The sequence below is a fragment of the Cetorhinus maximus genome, chromosome 38 (genome assembly GCF_964194155.1).
Source record: "Cetorhinus maximus chromosome 38, sCetMax3.hap1.1, whole genome shotgun sequence".
NCBI lineage: Eukaryota > Metazoa > Chordata > Chondrichthyes > Lamniformes > Cetorhinidae > Cetorhinus > Cetorhinus maximus.
The window spans coordinates 4,499,363-4,522,007 of NC_135916.1; the positions used below are offsets into that span (position 1 = coordinate 4,499,363).

At 47.7% G+C, this 22,645-nt stretch overlaps 1 protein-coding gene and 1 non-coding gene across 2 annotated transcripts in view; both read right to left on the minus strand.

Moving 5' to 3' along the window:
- The window catches only part of LOC144672522 (Fc receptor-like protein 5), a 374,607-nt gene that overhangs the window by 184,483 nt on the left and 167,479 nt on the right, over positions 1–22,645 (minus strand). The window lies entirely within an intron of this gene.
- On the minus strand, positions 19,333–19,404 carry trnaa-cgc (transfer RNA alanine (anticodon CGC)). The gene has a single exon. It is a non-coding gene; the product is annotated as a tRNA-Ala (tRNA).

Here is a 22,645-nt window from a genome sequence, read left to right on the forward strand (position 1 = left end):
TCAGTTAGCGATGATTGCAGCCTTCACTGATTGGACGGATCACCTCTCCCCCCTCTCCCTCTCTCTCCCTCTCTCTCTCTCCCCCTCTCTCTCCGCCCACCACCGCCCCCCACCCCCTCACGCCCCTCCCCCACTCACCCCCGCCCCCCTACTCTCTTTCTCTCTCTCTCTCTCTCTCTCTCCGCCCACCACCCACCCCCCCCCAACCCCCTCACGCCCCTCCCCCCCCTTCACCCCCGCTCCCCTACTCTCTTTCTCTCTCTCTCTCTCGCTGCCTCTCATTTAACTCTATTTTTTCCGGAATATGAATGTTTTTGCCTTTACACACTGACCGCTTCTGCAGCATGTACATTGGGGACAGTTAAAATTCAATCTCTGAAGTTCTTCCGTTGAACTCTGTTGACAGTTTTGCAGATCTGAAAGGTGAGTGAATCGTTTGTTGGCGAGTAACTAGTTGTGCTTATCAAGTCACATGGATCATAACTGACTCAGGTCTGGTATCGAACATTCACAGCGTTTTGGTTTCAGCCTTTTAATCGAGTATGGACTCCCTGTGCATGTCACACCTACAAGTCACATTATGTTTGGATATATTTCGATATATTAACCTGAAACACCCAGTGAACTGCATTGACACAGTTACAGATAGGAGCTAAACCGATCATCTTCATTACGCAGCAGTTGAAAGAAGTTGTGGCGAAAATTTGTACAGCCCTGTTCCTCATTCTCTCTCCTCTCTCCAGAGCCATGCATAACCTTGCCCGCCATTGACAGAGAGCTCAGATCTCCGGCAGAGAAGGTCTGGAGTTACAGGATTTTGATTTAAGAAATGCAGTCACAAATTTCACCCAGATCCAAGATAAACTGTCCTCAGAGCCAAAAGCTCCCTGGTCGATTTGGCAATTTCACCGGAGGTGAACTCGTATTGATGATCAGTGAAAGAGAACTTTGTGGAAGAAATGCAGGAGTTTGACACGGTTTCCATTTCGTTTCCAGTATTGGATCTAACAGTACTGAACGACTGAGCACCTAATGCTTTGTGTAGAAGAATACCTGTCCGAGAGCGAAACGGTGCCTTCAAAAACATCCTAATGAAGCAGATCATTCCAAAACTCTTCCCGGGCCACACTTCCTATACAATTTAAGACCTATCGTGCCGACCAAATAGTTTTTCTCTAATGTTCAGGCAATCAGCAACGACTGAAATGATGATAATGATCTCGTGCAAAGAGCTTCATCATGTCGAATCCGGAGCTTAGAGTCCGAGGTGGACAGGTAGTACGGCTACTAATGGTGCAGAAATTAAGATGTGTGTTTCAATTCTGAAGTATATAGCATTAGAATATTTTAGGATTGCAGCTTTCAATTAGATTAAGTCATGGGACTCGTTTGACCTGCTTTGCTGATTGCCTGGCAGTAAGCCGGCCTGGTTTGATGTTTAGAGATGAATATGAGGCTTGGATTATTTTCCTGGTAAGAAGACACAAGGTATTTACGTTCAGAGACAATGCCAGAAACATCTGAGTTAACAATGAGGAGAATACAAGCCTCCCAAAGTCCGAGAAAGGTGTTGAAGTTACCGAGTTGTGAACAGTTATGCTGTAAACTCTGCATTTACTTCGAAGATGAGGGAGAGTTGAGGTCGAGAAAAGTTCATTGTTAGTTCTACCGAGATGAGAAAGTTAATATATTGGACGCCGCAGTTGGGAAGAGAGCTGAGAAAGTTATTTTAAAAGAAATATTAGATTACAAGCTTCCCTATAAAGCAATGAATATCGCAGAGCTGCAGCAGCTCAGTGAGGTTAGCAAGGATAAATGATCTAGAGGCTGAAGGGAAACAGCATGTAGCTGAAGAGATGCGCCCTGCAGCTTTCTATGGATTCCGCGAGAATATCCTGTCACGGCCACGTGTAAGTAGCATCACTGGAATAGCATTTACTGCTGGTGCTGTATTTCAGGACATCTCCGAGAATTGCGGGAAGCGCCGTCACATTCAGTTCCTACTCGGTGAAGTGAGAATCCGGGATCCCATTGGAGGTTGGGGGCATTCGTGGATTGTTATAAGGACCGGAATTCATTGGGGGGTCCGATGTATAATTAGCATAAAAGCTGGTGCGTTCTTTTCTGTAGATTAAACTAAAAGAGGCCTCTATAAAGAAAATGTTATTTGCTCTTAGTAATTTGCTTTTGTAAAAATATTTACAACGTGAAACCCGGGATTTGAACAGGAGGATGAGAATTGTTGGGGCTGAAGGAGGTTACAGAGATAGGGAGGGAGGGGTTGAGGGGGGGATTTGAAAAGGAGGATGAGAATTGTAGGGGCTGGAGGAGGTTACAGAGATTTGGAGGGAGGGAACGAGGAGCCATGGGGGGATTTGTAGCATATGAGAATTTTAGGGGCTGGAGGAGGTTTCAGAGATAGGGATGGAGGGAGCGAGGGAGGGATTTGTACAGAAGGATAAGAATTGTAGAGGCTGGAAGAGTATACAGAGATAGGGAGGTAGGGAGGGAGGCAGCGAGGGCCCATGGAGGGGTTTGTACAAGAGGATGAGATTTGTAGGGGCTGTAGGACGTTACAGGGATGGGGAGGCAGGGGGTGAGGGAGGGACTTGAACAGGAGGATGAGAATTGTAGGGGCTGGAGGAGGTTACAGAGATAGGGAGGGAGGGGGTGAGGGAGTGGTTTGAACAGGTGGATGAGAATTTGAGAATCGAGATGTTGCCAGTGTGGGTCAGTGAACACCGGGAGGTGGTGAGGGCGAGGTGTCCAAGAACAATTTAGGAAAGGGGTGGGTGGCAGGGAATTGAAGGAGCTGAAAGTTAAAGAGGGCGAGTTGAGCCAAAAGATGAAGTTTAAAATTGAGGCTGAGGGCCAGAGCCTCAGAAATTGGAGTGAGCTGGAGAGCTGGAGTTAGAAGCAAAGAATTGAGCACGGGAGACTTGAATTACAATTCAACAGCTTTAGCATCCCAGATCACTTCAAAAAGGTTAAAAAAATAATAAAGCATAATTGGATTTGCAGCATTTAAAAATATATAACGTCATCATTCTGTTTGATCTTCCCCACTTCAACCTTTCTTCACCAAGATCTAAAAGTGAAGTAAACACATAACTTCCCTGCCCCTGCTGTTGTGTGAACTAAATGCTCAAACGAAGAGAGACTTACTGATCAGCAGCAGGCTGGAGGTAGCTGCCATCTGGAGAATGGCGTTCAGACCATACACTGGCATTGGGAAGCAATCTCCTGCTGCCTCTTTCTCTGGCTGAGCCCCGGGACTAATGATGAGACGGCTCAGATGTTGTGAAATCTAAAATAAATTGGCCAGGATGTGATGTGATGAAGCAAGTGATAAGTTAATCAACAGAGAATGAACACACTCCCCACTCTGGTTCAATGTGTGTGTCTTTTTCTGTGTGTCTCAATCTGCTTTCAAACTGCGATATGTTTGTGCTGGGATGTTGCTGAGAGATTGACTTGAGAGTGGAAATTCAGGGATCTTGCTGTGCTATTTTGGCTTTTAAAAAATGTCTTTGCTTTTGTCTTTTTAACCAATTTTATCTTTTTCCCCCAAGAAATTTGTGTTCAGAAAACTGGACGGTGAGGATCCAAAGAGGGAAAGTTTGGGACAAGGACAAGGACAGGAGCTTCTTCCAGAGGGGGATAGACTGAGGCCTGGTCCACAGGCTTCACCCACGTGAGTTGTGACTGTTTATTACCCCAATCGAGGTTTAATTTTGATCTCTGGGAGACAGAGAGAGAGAAAGAGATTGAGGGGGACAGAGATGTGAATGAGATGGGAAGAGAGATACAGAGAGAAACACAGATAAAGGGAACAGTCTCTCAATCTGCTTTAGCCTCTGGTTTATAACTGGGATATTTCTGTATTTGGATGTTAGTGAGAGATTGTGTAACTGAGAAGGAGGTTGCGGTGGTGGAATCCTAGGTTCTTGCTGTGGTATTCTATTTAAAAAAGCCCTCACTTTGTGTTTTAGTCAATTCTTTTCTCTCTCTATTTTCCCCAGGAATTTGGAGTTTGAAGACTGCAATGTGGCGAGGAATCCTTCGACAGGAGCTTTTCCCCAGAGGGGGATGGATGGGCTGAGGCCTGCTCCACAGGCTACACCCACTTGAGCTGTGTCCCTTTATCACCCCGAGGTTTAATTTTAATTTTAAGGGACCTTGGTTTTTGGTTCATCGATGAAGCGGTTTCTGTTAGATGATGGGGTGCTGGATTTTGAAACCCCCGGCTTTGCAATTAGTCACAAACACATTAACCCTTTGGTGTGTGACAAAGAGGGAATTAAAAATCCAAAATCTGAAGTTGTTTAAAAGCTTGTTATAATTCCAAAAGAAGACAGGTGGGGAGACAATGCGATGAAGTGGAATCTGTTCAATCAGATTCACAGTGGCCATTACTGTTCAGTTTACAAAGGTTCTGACTTTAGATTTACCTCTCTCTCTCTCCAGCTTAGTTTCTGTCTGTAGATCCCTCAGCGGCTTCTCACATTCTCTCTCTCCAGCTTTCTTAGTTTCTATTTAATCCTTCTATTAATAAAAACTGTCCACAAACAGCGATGTGGTTTGTCCTCATTTTAAATGGGGAGACAGAAACATTTCATCTCTCATTTCCATGTAGAGCACATGAGATAGAGGGAAAGAAACAGAGATATGGACAGAGAGAATGAGTGAGAAAGAGGGAACAGGGAGAAGGATCTGGATACAAACATCCATCTTTACCCTGAATGTGAGAGACTGGAACAGAGGGAGAAAAGGGAGAGAATGATTGAAACAAAGAGAGAGGGAAGCCGAGGGGAGTGGAGGTGTAAAAACAGGAGGGGGTGTGGGAAAGAGAGACAGGGTCTGAGGGTCTCCAGTGTGTAGTCACTGGCCCCCTCCACTCACACCCTCTGAGATAGATGACATGTAAAAATAAATCCTGGGACGGTGATTTTAAAATGTGTCCCAAAGGAATGAGCAGCCCCTTCCCAAACTGAAAGAGGGAGTTTAGCATCTTCTGGAGACTGATGGGGGACGGGGGGAGCCATTTTAAATCAGTTTATGCAGCTTATGTTTGTGGATTTCTCTCTCTCTCTCTCCCTCCATCCTCCTGAATTGAGGGAGAGAGAGAGAGTGATGGAAAGAGAGAGGGAGAGGGAAGGAGAGCTAAACAGGAGGAGTTGAGGGAGTGGGTGAGAGAGAAAACTCACTTTAAAAGTGAACCCATGGGCACTGAAGCATTCCCCATGGCCTGGAATTGAAGTCTTAACGTGAAGCCGGTGTAAATTGGGAATAAAGCTTGTGTTTGAGGCAGAGGGATGAATGTGAGGGTGAAATGAGATGCACAGGGGGAGGGCCATTTGAATTCAGTTTGATGTGATTGTGATTGTTGGATTTCTGTGTCTCTCTCTCTCTCCCTCTCTCTCTCTGCATCTTCATCTTCTGGCATGTGAGAAAGAGAGTGAGGCAGGGAGGGAGAGAAACAGAGAGAAAGATGGAAACAGTGCGAGAGAAGGAGAGAGAGAGAGAGAAAGGAGAGGTAAGGCCGAAACAGGGGGAGAGATAGCAAAACAGAGTTGGGATGGGGTGGGGGGTTAAAAGACATCGGGTCTGGGAAGAGGGAGCTCCACGTGTGCAGTCACTGACCAGCTCCCAGTCACAGCCTTCCAGAAAGTGGGATTTTACACAAACTCACAGCCTGAGGCAGTGATTTTAAAATGTCTCCTGAGAGAATCCAGCTGCTTCCCAGTTGAGTTTCAGCCCTTTTGGGAGGTGTGGGGGGTGTGGGGTGAGCGGGGTGGGGAAACTGAAGGGATGGCCCCAGATTGGGAATCACAAAGATCAGCGGCGGGGAGAGGAAGGTTGTGGGATCCTGCTGTGTAAAATAAAAATGTCCGCCAGCCTTCACTGCACAGCGACGGTGAGCACACTTTAAAAAATGTGTTCATTGATTGTGAAGCACTCGGAGAGTCTGGAATGAAAATCCTGAGGCTGTGTAAAGTCTTGTTCACACTCCAGAGTCATGTCAGTGTGTGTTAGACAGGCAGGGCCATGGGATTTCCAGGGTTAAATGGAAGGGGCAGCAGCTATTTGAATTCAGTTTCATGTAGACCTGAGGGGGTTGGGGCAGGTGCGAGGGGAGAGCAACCCCCAGTCTGTATCTCTCCAGCTTTCTCTCTCTCCGCTCTCTCTCTCTCCAGCTTCTTCTGTCTATACTTCACCTTTCAATAAAATGTTTTAAAAAGCACCAATGTGATTGGTCGTTATTTTAATTGGGGAGGAGGGTGGTATGGGGGAGAGAGGGTGTGAGAACCATTTCCCACTCACATTCCCTCAATCCTCAGTCACATTTATAACTGACCATGAATCGGTGGTGTGTGGGATCTTGCTGAGCAACCTGGTTCCCCCCTCCCTACCCCCTGTTCCTTGCACCCCCAACAGTGTCTGCACTTTAAAAGTAAAAAGATTGAGGGAAAGGAGGAGGGTGTGGATTGAGGGAGGGGGGATGGGGGCAGAGATAAATAGAGGAACAGAGTGAAGGAGAGTGAAACAGAGAGAGGGGGTGGGGGTATTGGGGACTGAGGGGGGCTGGGGAAAGAGACACAGGGTCTGGGGGGTGTGCCGTCATCCATTGTTGGACCAATCTTGGGATCCTGCAGAACGGCCTGAATTGTAACTCTAATAACTATTTCATTGACTGGGGATACCTGATTGTGGAATTATCAATATAAAACATGGCCAGTGTCGTGTGGATTTTTGTTTGAGATGGTAAGACAGGAACTTTTCAGAATGCATTACAATCCAGCAATCACAGGGGCGTGGAATTAAAAAGGCCGGAACTTGTACCCGGATCTAATTCACCAAGAACACAGGGCCTGTGTCTGAGAGCAAGTGATGTAAGGGTTAAAGATAAAAGGCTGGGAGAGGAGAGCAACCCCCAATCTCTCTCTCTCCAGCTTTCTCTCTCTCCACTCCCTCTCTCTCCAGCTGTTTCAGTCTATATTATACCTTTCAATAAAATGTTTTAAAAAGTACCAATGTGATTGGTCGTTATTTTAATTGGGGAGAGGGGTGGGGTGGGTTGGGGGAGAGAGGGTGTGAGACCCATTTCCCACTCACATTCCCACAATCCTCAGTCACATTTATAACTGACCACGAATCGGTGGTGTGTGGGATCTTGCTGAGCAAACATGGTTCCCCCCTCGCTACCCCCTGTTCCTTGCACCTCCAACGCTGACAGCGCTTTAAAAATAATAGATTGAGGGATAGAAGGAGGGTACGGAGTGAGGGAGGGGGGATGGGGGCAGAGATAAAAAGAGGAACAGAGTGAGGAAGAGAGAAACAGAGAGAGGGGGTGGGACTATTGGGGACTGAGGGGGGCTGGGGAAAGAGACACAGGGTCTGGGTGGTGTGCCGTCTTCCATTGTTGGACCACTCTTGGGATCTTGCTGTGCAGAATGGCCTTAATTGAATGTCTAATATCTATTTCATTGACTGGGGAAACCTGATTGTGGAATTATCAATATAAAACATGGCCAGTGACGTGTGGATTTTTGTTTGAGAGGGTAAGACAGGAATTTTTCAGAGTGCATTACAAGCCAGCACTCACAGGGGTGTGGAATTAAAAAGGCCGGAACTTGGACCCGGGTCTAATTCACCAAGAACACAGGGCCTGTGTCTGAGAGCAAGTGATGTAAGGGTTAAAGGTAAAGGCCTGGCAGCCAATTTAATTCACTTCACTGATCTCTGATTGTAAAATTCTCCATCTCTTCTCTCTTCCTCAGTCTCTTCATCTTTCTCCCTTAATAAGGGAGATGGGCGAAGAGAGAGAGAGAGAGAGAGAGAGATGGGGGAGTGAGTGAGGGGAAACAGAGGGGTAGAGATAGTAAAACAGAGGAGGGGGTGGGGGTGAATAGACACAGGATCTGGGGGTCTCCGATGTGTAGTCTCTGCCCAGCTCCCAGTCACATCCTTCTAGAAAGGCCGAATTGCAAAAATTAATCCAGGGACATTGAGGCAAGTGACTAACTAACAATCAGTGTATTTTAAAAATTAATTCATTCACTGGAAAGCACTCAGTTTTTCAGAGGTTCCGAAGGGGGCTCTTCACTGTCTTAGTCTCTCTCCACCATGCTCCCCTTCTCTCTGTAAATATTTCCCCAATTTAAAAAGTGTGAAGCAAAGCTGACTGCCCCCTGTGGGATCTTGCTCTGCACAAAATGCCTGCAGTGTTTCATACTGTTCCACAATGTGTTAGTTTATTAAAATGTGCTCATTGGACTAATTTCCCATCCCTCAGGAGCCCTTCACCAAGTCCAAACTGTGAGTGTGTGTAAAAGATTGTGCTAATTCCTGAATAATGCTGGTGTTTTAGGCAGGGGGATGAATTGGAAGGTGGAGCAACCATTTAAATTCGGTCTGTCTCTCTGCGATGTGTCCCTCCGTTACAACAGGGAGAGAGAGGGTGGACAGTGAGGGAAACAGGAAAAGACAGTGAAACAGAGGGCGGGGGTGTGGGCGAAGAAGAGACACAGGATCTGGGGGTTTTAGGGGGGGATCTCCAGTGTGGAGTCAGTGCCCAGCTCCCAATCTCTGCAGAAAAGCCTCACTCACACCCTCCTGGGGACGCCTGGTTTGTAAATATCGAGACGGAGATTTAAAAAAGTCTCATCCAGGAAGCAGCAGCTTGTTCCCAGATGAAAGGGAGTTTAGGCCTTTCTGGGGATGTGCCCAGACTCAGAGTACACATGGTGCCCGGGGTGGTGGGGGGGGTGGAAGAGGGAGGATTACTGCAGGCATGAGGCTGGGGAAGGGTTGTGTCTCCCTGTCCCCATCGGGATAGCATCACATTGCTGCCTGTGGGATCCCCCTGTGCTGAAATGGCCCACAGCTTTTCCTGAACTCCAACAGGGACCCCACGATGTTAAAGAGAAACCAGTTCATTGACTGTCATTCAAATTTAAAGCCCCTGACCCTGGGTAAAGGCTTGTTCTAAACTCCAGAAGCATCTTTGTGTTTGAGACAGGGCGATGGGAGTTTGAGGGATTCTGGGGAGGGGGGTGCAGGGTGTGGAATTACCCTGTCTCTGTCACTCCAGCTCTCTCTCTCTCTCTCTTGCTCTCTCCCACACTTTTCAGACATTTCTTTCTCTACTTGATCTTGTAATAAACTGATAGGAAAGTCCCAATGAGATTTGTTGATATTTAACTTGGGGGAGAGAGGGAGGATGGAGAGGGTTGGGGTGGGGGGTGATGGGGAGTGGGTCCCATTTCCCTCTCACTCCTTCCAGCCCTGTCTGTGAGGTCTGGGCTGAGCTGTGGAGGGAGAGGAATGTTCTGTTAGACTGGGGCCTGTTCCTGTCCCTGAGCTTTAATGCAGCCTCTGTGACTAGGCCCAATTCAAGGCCTAATTTCAGGCCCCTGGGGAGGGGCTGTGCATTGTCTGAACTCCCCAATAATGCCTGTGTTTTAGGCCATGAATGTGACGGTGAAACAAAATGTGCAGCAGCCACTGGAATTCTTTTCATTTGAGGCTGTGATTGTGCGTTTTCTTGCTGTCTCTCTCTCTCTCTCTCTCTCCCCCATCTTTCTCTTTCGATTGTGTTATCAGGGAGGGAGGGAGAGAGAAAGGGGAGAGGGAGGGAAACAGGGAGGGAAGAGACGAGGATCTGGGGGTCTCCGGCGTGCAGTCACTGCCCAGCCCCCAGCCTCTGGAGAAAAGACCCTCACTCCCAGCCTCCCAGAAGGTTGGATTTGTGAAAAGAAACTGTGTCACTGAGGGCCAATCTGTGCCATTTTGTTTCAAGATGTTTCCCTGCCTTGCCTTTTTCATCAATTCTCAACCTAAAACACTTTGACCTGACTGTGAGCTCGTTGCAGTGTGTGGGATCTTTCTGTGTGCAAATACCAAACAGGGTTTCCTAAATGACCAGCAGGGAGCACACTTTGAAAATTAATTCAGCGACTGGTGAAGCAGGCGGGAGGGCCTGAAGTGAAACTTGTTCACGTGAGGCTGTTTCCCCAAATAACGCTGCTGTTTTAGACACTGCGATGAATTGAGGGTTTATTGAAATGTGCGGGAACCATTTTGAATTGAGTTTATTGAGGTCCTGACCGTGGTTTTCTCTCTCTCTCTCTCTCTCTTTGCCTCTCCATATTCTGGCATGTGAGAAACAGAGAGAGAGGGAAAGAGAGAGAGAGAGAGTTGGGAAAGAGGAGATATTGAGGGAAATAGTGGTGGGGGGCGGGGTTCGAGTGGTTCTGAAAGGGGGAGAGACAGGATTTGGGGTTTCTCCAGTGAGGCCATGTTGGGGAGGTGTGTGGGATCCTGCTGTGCACTGCAGTTGTAAACATTGATGCATTGACTTTCCAAGGCTTCTGTGGTCCTGGAATTGAATTTCTAATTGTAATGCTGTGTAAAGGCTTGTGTTATTTTATATTGTTTATTTATTGTTGTGTTTACAGTGTTGAAGGTCAGATGATCAATTGAATGGGATTAGAGTGAGGGGGAGGGGGTTGGTTTGAACTGCATTCACTCATTTCACTGAAGCCATCCAAGGTTTTGCAAAACAATCAGACCCGACCCCCTCCCAAGTTTTAAAGAGGGAGATTAGCATTTTCTGGGTCTTGGGGAAGGATACCTGGCTCACACCACCTTGCTCATGGGATCTTGCTGTGCCTATCTGGCCTGCAGCCTGTCCTGCGCTGCAGCCATGGCTACAGTCCCTGAATTCAGTTTACTGATGGGCTGAGTGAGGATTGCTCCCATTTCACCCACCCCCACCTGCCACAGCCCCCATTTCTCTCAGTAAATCATTGATAAATATAAAACATGGCCACAGTGAATCATTATTTAAAAAGGGAAGGCAGGAACTTTTCAGAGCCCAATTAAAAAGGCCGGAACTTGGACCCGGGTCTAATTCACCAAGAACACAGGGCCTGTGTCTGAGAGCAAGTGATGTAAGGGTTAAAGGTAAAGGCCTGGCAGCCAATTTAATTCACTTCACTGATCTCTGATTGTAAAATTCTCAGTCTCTTCTCTCTTCCTCAGTCTCTCCATCTTTCTCCCTTAATAAGAGAGATGGGTGAAAAGAGAGAGAAAGAGAGAGAAAGGGGGGAGTTTGTGAGGGGAAACAGAGGGGTAGAGATAGTAAAACAGAGGAGGGGGTGGGGGTGAATAGACACAGGATCTGGGGGTCTCCGATGTGTAGACTCTGCCCAGCTCCCAGTCACATCCTTCTAGAAAGGCTGAATTGTAAAATTAATCCAGGGACATTGAAGCAAGTGACTAACTAACAATGAGTGTATTTTTGAAATTCATTCATTCACTGGAAAGCACTCAGTCTTTCTGAGGTTCCAAAACTGTCTTATTCTCTCTCCACCATGCTCCCCCTCTCTCTGTAAATATTTCCCCAATTTAAAAATTGCAAAGCAAAGCTGACTGCCCCCTGTGGGATCTTGCTCTGCACAAAATTCCTGCAGTGTTTCATACTGTGCCAATATGAGTTAATTTATTACAATGTGCTGATTGGACTAATTTCCTGTCCCTCAGGAGCCCTTCACCAAGTCCAAACTGTGAGAGTGTGTAAAAGATTGTGCTAATTCCTGAATAATGCTGGTGTTTTAGGCAGGGGGATGAATTGGAAGGTGGAGCAGCCAATGGAATCCGGTCTGTCTCTCTTGGATGTGTCCCTACGTTACAACAGAGAAAGGTTTAGAGAGTGAGGGAAACAAAAAAAGGCACTGAAACAGAGGCAGGGGGTTGGAAGTCAGGAAGAGACACAGGATCTGGGGGTTTTGGGGGGGGTCTCCAGTGTGGAGTCAGTGCCCAGCTCCCAGTCTCTGCAGAAAAGCCTCACTCACACCCTCCTGGGGACGCCTGGTTTGTAAAAATCGATGCTGGGATGGACATTTCAAAAAGTCTCACCCAGGAAACAGCAGCTTGTTCCCGGTTTAAAGGGGGGAGTTTAGGCCTTTCTGGGGACGTTTCCAGACTCCTGGTGCCGGGGGGTGTGGGGTGAGAGAGGGGAATAGGGATGATTACAGCAGGCATGATGCTGGGGAAGGAATGTGTCTCCCTGTCCCCATCCGGATAGCATCACATTGCTGCCTGTGGGATCCCCCTGTGCAGAAATGGCCTGCAGCTTTTCCTGAACTGCAAAAGGGACCACACGATGTTAAAGAGAAACCAGTTCCTTGACTGTCATTCAAATTAAAAGCCCCTGGCCATGGGTAAAGTCTTGTTCTAAACTCCAGAATCGTCTTTGTGTTAGAGACAGGGCGATGGGAGTTTGAGGGATTCTGGGGGAGCTGGGGTCGAATTTCCCTGTCTCTATCACTCCAGCTTTCTCTCTCTCTCTCTCTCATTCCAGACATTTCTTTCTCTACTTGATCTTGTAATAAACTGTTACGAACGTCCCAATGTGATTTGTCATTATTTTAATTGGGGAAGAGGGAAGCATGAAGGGGGTTGGGGTGGGGGGTAGGGTTGGGGAGGAGTGGGTCCCATTTCCCTCTCACTCCTTCCAGCCCTGTCTGTGAGGATTGGGCTGAGCTGTGGAGGGAGAGGAATATTCTGTTAGACTGGGGCCTGTTCCTGTCCCTGAGCTTTAATGCAGCCTCGATGACTTGGCCCAATTCAAGGCCTCATTTCAGATCCCTCAGGAGGGGCTGTGCATTGTCTGAACTCCCCAATAATGCCTGTGTTTTAGGCCATGAATGTGACGGTGAAACAAAATGTGCAGCAGCCACTTGAATTCATTTGATTTGAGGATGTGATTGTGCGTTTTCTTGCTGTCTCTCTCTCTCTCTCCTTCCATCTTTCTACTTAAATTGTGAGTTATCAGAGAGGGAGGGAGAGGGAGGGAACAGGGAGAGAGAGGGGCAGGGAGGGAAGAGACGAGGATCTGGGGGTCTCCGGCGTGCAGTCACAGACCAACACCCAGCCTCTGGAGGAAAGACCCTCACTCCCAGCCTCCCAGAAGGTTTGATTTGTGAAAAGAAACTGTGTTACTGAGGGGGCCAATCTGTGCCATTTTGTTTACTTATATTTCCCTGCCTTGCCTTTTTCATCAATTCTCAAACTAAAATACTTTGACCCAAATGTGAGCATGTTGCAGTGTGTGGGATCTTTCTGTGCGCAAATACCAAACAGGGTTTCTGAAATGAACAGCAGTGAGCACACTTTGAAAATTAATTCAGCGACTGGTGAAGCAGGCGGGAGGCCCTGAAGTGAAACTTGTTCACATGAGGCTGTTTCCCCGAATAACGCTGCTGTTTTAGACACTGCGATGAATTGAGGCTTTAACGAAATGTGCGGGACCGTTTTGAATTGAGTTTATTGAGGTCCTGACTGTGGTTTTCTTTCTCTCTCTCTCTCTCTCTGCCTCTCCATATTCTGGCATGTGAGAAACAGAGAGAGAGGGAGAGAGAGAGTGAGTTGGGAAAGAGGATATATTGAGGGAAATAGTGGTGGTGGGGGAGTGGTGGTTCAGAAAGGGGAGAGACAGGATTTAGGGTTTCTCCGGTGAGGCCATGGTGGGGATGTTTGTGGGATCCTGCTGTGCACTGCAATTGTAAACATTTAGGTATTATTGACTTTCCAACGTTTCTGATGTCCTGGAAATGAGTTTCTAAATGTGAAGCTGTGTAAAGGCTTGTATTTTTTATATTGTTTATTTATTGTTATGTTTACAGTGTTGAAGGTCAGATGATCAATTGGACAGGAGCAGAGTGAGGGGGAGGGGGGTTGAACTGCACCTATTCATTTCACTGAAGCCTTCCAAAGTTCTGAAAAACTCAATCCTAAGTTTTAAAGAGGGAGATTAGCATTTTCTTGCTCTGGGGGAAGGATACCTGGCTCACACTGCCTTGCTCATGGGATCTTGCTGTGCCTATCTGGCCTGCAGCCTGTCCTGCACTGCAGCCGTGGCTACACTCCCTGAATTCAGTTTACTGATGGGCTGAGTGAGGATTGCTCCCATTTCCACCCCCACCCGTCACAGGCCCCATTTCTCTCAGTAAATCATTGATAAATATAAAACATGGCCACAGTGAATCATTATTTAAAAAGGGAAGGCAGGAAATTTTCAGAGCCCAATTAAAAAGGCTGGAACTTGGACCCGGGTCTAATTCACCAAGAACACAGGGCCTGTGTCTGAGAGCAAGTAATGTAAGGGTTAAATGTAAAGGCCCGGCAGCCAATTTAATTCACTTCACTGATCCTTGATTGTAAAATTCTCAGCCTTTTGTCTCTCTCTTGGTCTCTCCATCTTTCTCCCTTAATAAGGGAGATGGCTGAAGAGAGAGAGAGAGAGAGAGTGGGGAGAGAGTGAGGGTAAACAATGGGGTAGAGATAGTAAAACAGAGGAGGGGGTGGGGGTGAATAGACACAGGATCTGGGGGTCTCCGATGTGTAGACTCTGCCCAGCTCCCAGTCACATCCTTCTAGAAAGGCCGAATTGCAAAAATTAATCCAGGGACAGTGAAGCAAGTGACTAACTAACAATGAGTGTATTTTAAAAATTAATTCATTCACTGGAAAGCACTCAGTCTTTCAGAGGTTCCGAAGGGGTCTCTTCACTGTCTTAGTCGCTCTCCACCATGCTCCCCCTCTCTCTGTAAATATTTCCCCAATTTAAAAACTGCAAAGCAAAGCTGACTGCCCCCTGTGGGATCTTGCTCTGCACAAAATGCCTGCAGTGTTTCATACTGTTCCACAATGAGTTAGTTTATTAAAATATGCTCATTGGAATAATTTCCCATCCCTCAGGAGCCCTTTACCAAGTCCAAACTGTGAGAGTGTGTAAAAGATTGTGCTAATTCCTGAATAATGCTGGTGTTTTAGGCAGGAGGATGAATTGGAAGGTGCAGCAGCCATTTGAATTCGGTCTGTCTCTCTAGGATGTGTCCCTCCGTTACAACAGAGAGAGGGAGGGAGAGTGAGGGAAACAGGAAAAGACAGTGAAACAGAGGCAGAGGGTTGGGGGTGAGGAAGAGACACAGGATCTGGGGGTTTTGGGGGGGTCTCCAGTGTGGAGTTGGAACCCAGCTCCCAATCTCTGCAGAAAAGCCTCACTCACACCCTCCTGGGGACGCCTGGTTTGTAAAAATCGATGCTGGGACGGAGATTTCAATAAGTCTCACACAGGAAGCAGCAGCTTGTTCCCGGTTTAAAAGGGGGAGTTTAGGCCTTTCTGGGGATGTGTCCAGACTCCTGGTTCCGGGGGTTGTGGGGTGAGAGAGTGGAAGAGGGATGATTACAGCAGGCATGAGGCTGGGGAAGGAATGTCTCTCCCTGTCCCCATCCGGATTGCATCACATTGCTGCCTGTGGGATCCCCCTGTGCAGAAATGGCCCACAGCTTATCCTGAACTGCAACAGGGACCACACAATGTTAAAGAGAAACCAGTTCATTGACTCATTCAAATTAAAAGCCACTGATCCTCGGTAAAGGCTTATTGTAAACTCCAGAAATGCCTTTGTGTTTGAAACAGGGCCTTAAGACCATTAGACCATAAGACATATGTGCAGAAATTAGGCCATTCGGCCCATCGAGTCTGCTCCGCCATTCAATCATGGCTGATAAGTTGCTCAATCCCAATCTCCCGCCATCTCCCCGTAACCTTTGATCCCCTTGCCAATCAAGAACCTATCTATCTCGGTCTTAAATACACTCAATGACCTGGCCTCCACAGCCTTCTGTGGCAATGAATTCCATAGAGTCACCACTCTCTGGCTAAAGAAATTTCTCCTCATCTCTGTTCTAAAAGGTCTGCCCTTTACTCTGAGCCTGTACCCTCGGGTCCTACTCTCTCCTACTAATGGAAACATCTCCCCCACTTCAACTCTATCCAGGCCTTTCAGTATTCGATGGAATTTTGAGGGATTCTGGGGACGGGGGTGGTGGGGGAGGTTGTGGAATTTCCCTGTATCTGTCACTCCAGCTTTCTCACTTTCTCTCTCTCTTTCCAGACATTTCTTTCTCTACTTCATCTTGTAATAAACTGATAGGAAAGTCCCAATATGATTTGTCAATATTTAAATTGAGGGAAGAGGGACGATGGAGGGAGTTGGGGTGAGGGGTGATGGGGAGTGGGTCCCATTTCCCTCTCACTCCTCCCAGCCCTGTCTGTGAGGTTTGGGCTGAGCTGTGGAGGGAGAGGAATTTCCTTTTAGACTGGGGCCTGTTCCTGTCCCTGAGCTTTAATGCAGCCTCCATGACTAGGCCCAATTCAAGGCTTAATTTCAGTCCCCTTGAGAGGAGATGTGCATTGTCTAAACTCCCCAATAATGCCTGTGTTTTAGGCTATCAATGTGACGGTGAAACAAAATGTGCAGCAGCCACTTGAATTCATTTGTTTTGAGGCTGTGATTGTGCGTTTTCTTGCTGTCTCTCTGTCTCTCCCATCTTTCTCTTTCGATTGTGAGTTATCAGGGAGGGAGGGAGAGAGAAAGGGGAGAGGGAGGGAAACAGGGAGGGAAGAGATGGGGATCTGGGGGTCTGTGGCATGCAGTCACTGCCCAGCTCCCAGCCTCTGGAGAAAATACCCTCGCTCCCAGCCTCCCAGAAGTTTGGATTTGTGAATAGAAACTTTGTCACTGAGGGGCAATCTATGCCAGTTTGTTTCAATATATTTCCCTGCCTTGCCTTTATCATCAATTCTCAAACTAAAACACTTTGACTCAAATGTCAGCTTGTTGCAGTGTGTGGGATCTTTCTGTGCGCAAATACCAAACAGGGTTTCCTAAATGATCAGGAGTGAGCACACTTTGAAAATTAATTCAGCGACTAGTGAAGCAGGTGGGAGAGCCTGAAATGAAATTTGTTCACGTGAGGCTGTTACCCAAATAATGCTGCTATTTTAGACACTGCGTTGAATTGAGGCTTTAATGAAATGTGCGGGAACCAATTTGAATTGAGTTTATTGAGGTCCTGACTGTGGTTTTCTCTCTCTCTCTCTCTCTCTCTCTTTGCCTCTCCATATTCTGGCATGTGAGAAACAGAGAGAGAGGGAGAGAGAGAGAGATGGGAAAGAGGATATATTGAGGGACATAGTGGTGGGGGGGGTGGGGAGTGGTGGTTCAGAAAGGGGGGGGACAGGATTTGGGGTTTCTCTGGTGAGGCCATGGTGGGGATGTTTGTGGGATCCTGCTGTGCACTGCAATTGTAAACATTTAGGAATTGACTTTCCAATGTATCTGAGGTCCTGGAATTGATTTTCTCAATGTGACGCTGTGTAAACACTTGTATTTTTTATATTGTTTATTTATTGTTATGTTTACAGTGTTGAAGGTCAGATGATCAATTGAATGGGAGCAGAGTGAGGGGGAGGGGGGTTGAATTGCACTCACTCATTTCTCGGAAGCCTTCCAAAGTTTTGTAAAACAATCAGACCCCCACCCCCTCCTCCCAAGTTTTAAAGAGGGAGATTAGCCTTTTCTGGGTCTGGGGGAAGGATACCTGGCTCACACCACCTTGCTCACGGGATCTTGCTGTGCCTATCTGGCCTGCAGCCTGTCCTTCACTGCAGCCGTGGCTGCACTCCCTGAATTCAGTTTACTGATGGGCTGATTGAGGATTCCTCCCCTTCCCACTCCCCCCACCTGAGATTGATTTGAGATTTCAAAAGAGACAGAGAGAGAACTGCAGACAAACCTTGAATTCTAGGATGATAATGGCATAGTGAATGGTTTGAAGTGACGAGAGAAGACCCTACATTGTTTTGTCTCAAGGCCAGGCAGATGTGGCGGTGAATGGGTGAAACAGATGTTCGCCATATCATTTCAGGTCAGTGCCCATTGGAATGAAGTGGAGATGGGAGCTGTACCAGGAGAGAGGCCCGGGAGACAGGAAGTAATTTGGTTCTTGCAGGCCAGGGAATCTGGCTTGGATTCTTTACACAGAGAGAGAGAGATTAATGGGAGATAAAGAGGCGATTAAATCAGGGGGGTGGGAGGGAGGGAAACAGGAGGAATCGGGATGGAGTCCCTGAAGACGAGAAATCAATCATTGCGGAGGCTGAGTGCGGAAAATAGTGAAGATATCACTTTGAGTGTTTTTCGATGGTCCTTCGGTGCACAGCAGTGAGGGCAGTTTTGAATGAGAGGGGATGGGCAAAATGACATTTTCTCAGAAGGAGAAAGTGCGAGAGACGTGAAAGGTCACACCAGGTGTGATAGGGTTAGAAGTGCCAGTCTGGCGCTCTGACAGCCTGGACTGGCTGCAAGGAAGAGAGAGACGGCGTGGGAAGAATGGTGGACCAGATGTGGCTGAGGGGCGCGGCTACATCCTCATGTGCCAAAGTATAAACCGTTATCCAGGTTTTCATTGTGTCCGATATCACTCCAGACGGATGCAGGAAGGTGAACACAATCCGGGTACAAACATCAATGTTTGTTTCAGTTTAACAAAACCTGCTGGTCTGGAAATGGGAGCGGTTGTCAGAAGTGGGGGTGTTCGCTGATAACCGCACAATGTTCAGCATCATTCGCAACTCCACAGATACTGAAGCAGGTCCATGTCCAAATGCAAGAAGGCCTGGGCAATATTCAGTCCTGGGCTAGCAAGTGGCAAGTAACATTCACACGAGACAAGTGCCAGACAATGACCATCTCCAACACGAGAGAATCTTACCATCACCCCTTGATGTTCAATGGCATCACCGTCGCTGAATTCCCCAACTAGCAACATCCTGGCTGTTACCATTATCCAGAAACTGAATTGGACTAGCCACATAAATACTGTGGCTCAAAGAGCAAGAAAGAGGCTAGGAAACCGGCGGCGAATAACTCACCTCCTGACTCCCTAAAGCCTGTTCAATATCTACAAGGCACAAGTTAGATGTGTGATGGAACACTCTCCACTTACCGGAATGAGCGCAGTTCCAAGAACACTCAAGAATATTGACACCATCCGGGACAAGGAAGCTCCCTTTACCGGCGAACATCCAGTCCCTCCACCACCGACGCACAGTGGCAACACAGTGTGCACCATCTACAAAATGAACTGTAGCAACTCGCTCTGCATCCTTAAAAACACCTTCCAAATCCACGACTGATTTCTCCTAGAAGAACAAGGGCTGCAGACACTTGGGAAGACCACCACCTGGAAGTTCTCTCCAAGCCACTCACCACCCTGGATTGGAAATATACCGGCCGTTCCTTCACTGTCCCCAGGACAAAACCCCGGGATCTCCCCGTCTAACCTACACCACAGGGACTGCAGCGGTTCAAGGCGGCAGTTGAACACCACATTCTGAGGGGGCAATTAGAGATGGGCAATAAATGCTGGACTCTCCTGCCCCATCCGCATCCCGTGAATGAATAATAAGTGAAGTGGAGATACCGGGGATTGAACCCGGGGCCTCACACATGCGAAGCGTGCGCTCTACCGCTGAGCTACATCCCCACTGGACTAGAGGCGTTAAACAATAGTCGTAATGTGGAGAAATAGGCCCTTTGAGAATGGCCGAGCAGAATCAGGGATAGGCAACAAGATGCTGGCCTAGCCAGAGGCGCTAGCATCGCATGAAATAATTCAAAATAATAATAATAACAACATAAAATGTGGTGACTGCGAATTGTTGGAGGCTGAAGTTGAAACTCTGGCTCCATTAACTGAGTTCGGATGGAGACAATGACAGCGAATCTCACTCACCTCTCACCGTTATATGGACAGGGTCACTCAGAGCCGAGGAAAGCGTCCGTACTTTCAAATCCGCTTCATACTGGCAGGAAGAATTCCCAGACTCCGAGTCATCTATATCCCTGATGGTGAAGGATACCGACTGGGTCCCTGTAGCATCAGACTCGACATGGGAGTGAGTGACCGCTCCTTGTCTGTATCAGGAAAATCTGATGTCCGGATATTCCCGGGGGCTTGTACAATAAAAGGTGACATCTCCACCCTTTTCAGCCACGCCAGAATCCACTGATATATCTGGTTTGGGCAGAGCTGTAATTGGAAAGGAAGAAGTATTAACGGTCGATTCAGAATCCAATACTGACCTGGGTGCGCACAATAAGATCAAAACCCGCACCTGGGGAAAAGGGGGGACACTTGAAACAATAAGTGGAGGGAGAAAGGGATTTAACGTTTGGAATCCGTCTGATTCTTCTCGGTTTCTGATTGAGTTAGTGGTCAGGGGCAGGCGGGTCTGAGGCAGGCGAGGGGGACCCAGAGAGCAGCAGGACTGGGGTGTGAACCTGTGCAATTGTCCAATCGGCTGGAGGCTCTGTTTGGATGAGAGCAGGGAGCTGCCGGATGGGTGAGCAGACTGGCCATTGCACAGTGATACAGGAAGCCATTCAATTGGGGGCAGCAAACAGAAATGTGGTGGTAGTTGGGGACAGTTATAGAGAGGGGGGATTGACACTGTTCTCTGCAGCAAAGAGCGAGAGACCAGGCGGCTGTGTTTCCTGCACGGTGCCAGGGTTCCGGATATCTGCCAGTTGTAAACCTCACCCAAAGTCTCGAACAGAATTGTCAGCGAGAGACTCCCTTTCAAACACTGGCGTCGACTCTGGTGAAACAGGTGAATCTTCCCCACCGCACAATAAACACACAGTCTCAATGATGCCTCCATTAGCTTTGGAGCTGTGAAAGCCCCAAATATAATCTCCACCCATTCACCGCCAACCACCCACCCCCACCCTCAGAAAATGATAATGGGGGCGATATCAGTCTCGACATGTTGGAGAGACTCGCCTGAGATGAAAGTGATCCAATGCTACCATCTGCTGGCTTCACACGGCTACTGCAGGCGCTGCTCTTTGCCAGTCGGTATGAGAAATGGAGAAAATTATCCTGGGAACGAATTCATTTGAATCTTTTAGCAAAATGCAGTGTGTGTGTTGGTGGGTGGTGCGGGGATGGGGGTTAAACATTGACAATGTCTTCCTGAGGATTTACAGAGCACAGCAAAGTGATCCTGACACTGGGAGCAGTGTCTGAAATCTGTACCAAACGTCCACATTGCAGCCTGGAATAATCCCCCCAAACACCATCTCCAGACAATATATCCATCGGGGAAAAGAGGAGCAGAGCTCTTGGGCAGTGTCCGCTGCTAAAGGGCTGAATGCATCAGCCGAGCATCCGCTGCAAAATTGAATCTCCTTTTAAGCGTTCACACCCCATCAGCCTGTACCCAGACCAGCCACCCAGTGACTGAACCTCTCTGATGGCAAATGGCAAAGAGCAGCGCCTGCAGTAGCCGTGAGTCGCCACTAGATGGTGGCATTGGAACACTTTTATCTCAGGAAAGGTTCTCCAACCTGCGGAGAGTTAAACTTTCACTTTCCATCTCCCCCATTAACAATTTATGAATTTACTGAGGGAGGGTGAATGTGTGGAGTTTATATAGGTGTCGACTCTGGTGAAACAGGTGAATTCTCCCCACCGCACAATAAACACACACAGTCTCAATGAAACCCCCATCATCTTTGGAGCTGGTGAAGTGGGGAGTTAATAGGAGACAATACGGAAATGGCAGATGAAATGAACAAATATTTCGCTTCTGCCTTCACTATAGAGGATACAAAAGTCATTCCAGTGATAGCTGCAAATCAGGAGCTGGAAGGGAGAAGGGAAATCGCTGAAATTACAGTCACTCGGGAAACGGTGCTGAGCAAACTAATGGAGCTGTGGGGCTGACAAGTCTCTGGGTCCTGATGGATTTCATCCTCGGGTCTTCAAAGACGCGGCTAATGAGGGAGCCGATGCGCTGGAGCTAATTTTCCAAAATGTGCTAGATTCTGGAAAGGTCTCATCAGGACCATTCTTGTAAACCTCTTCTGCACTTTCCCCAAGGTGTTCACATCCTTCCTATAGTGTGGGGCCCAGAACTGTCCGCAATATTCCAGCTGAGGTCTAACCAGTTCCTGACATAAATTCAGCATAACCTCCTCGCTCTTGTTTCTCCCGTCTGGATCCTGTTGTCAAAATTCCCACTCACTGGGTGTGATGTGGTTTTCTCTCTCTCGCTCTCTCACTCTGTCTCTTTGCCTCTCCATATTCTGGCATGTGAAGAACAGAGAGAGAGGGAGAGAGAGCGAGAGATGGGAAAGAGGAGAGATTGAGGGAAATAGTGCTGGGGGTGGGGGGTGGGATGTAGTTGTTCTGAAAGGGGGGAGACAGGATTTGGGGTTTCTCCGGTGAGGCCATGGTGGGGATGTTTGTGGGATCCTGCTGTGCACTGCAATTTTAAACACTGATGTATTGACTTTCCAAAGTTTCTGTGTTCCTGAAATTCAATTTCTAATTGTGACGCTGTGTAAACGCTTGTATTTTTTATATTGTTTATTTATTGTTATGTTTACAGTGTTGAAGGTCAGATGATCAATTGAATGGGAGCAGAGTGAGGGGGAGGGTTGTTGAATTGCACTCACTCATTTCTCTGAAGCCTTCCAAAGTTTTGTAAAACAATCAGAACCCCACCCCCTCCCAAGTTTTAAAGAGGGAGATTAGCATTTTCTGGGTCTGGGGGAAGGATACCTGGCTCACACCAGCTGGCTCATGGGATCTTGCTGTGCCTATGTGGCCTGCAGCCTGCCCTGCACTGCAGCCGTGGCAACAGTCCCTGAATTCAGTTTACTGATGGGCTGATTGAGGGTTGCTCCCATTCCCACCCCCCCGCCACCCGCCACAGCCC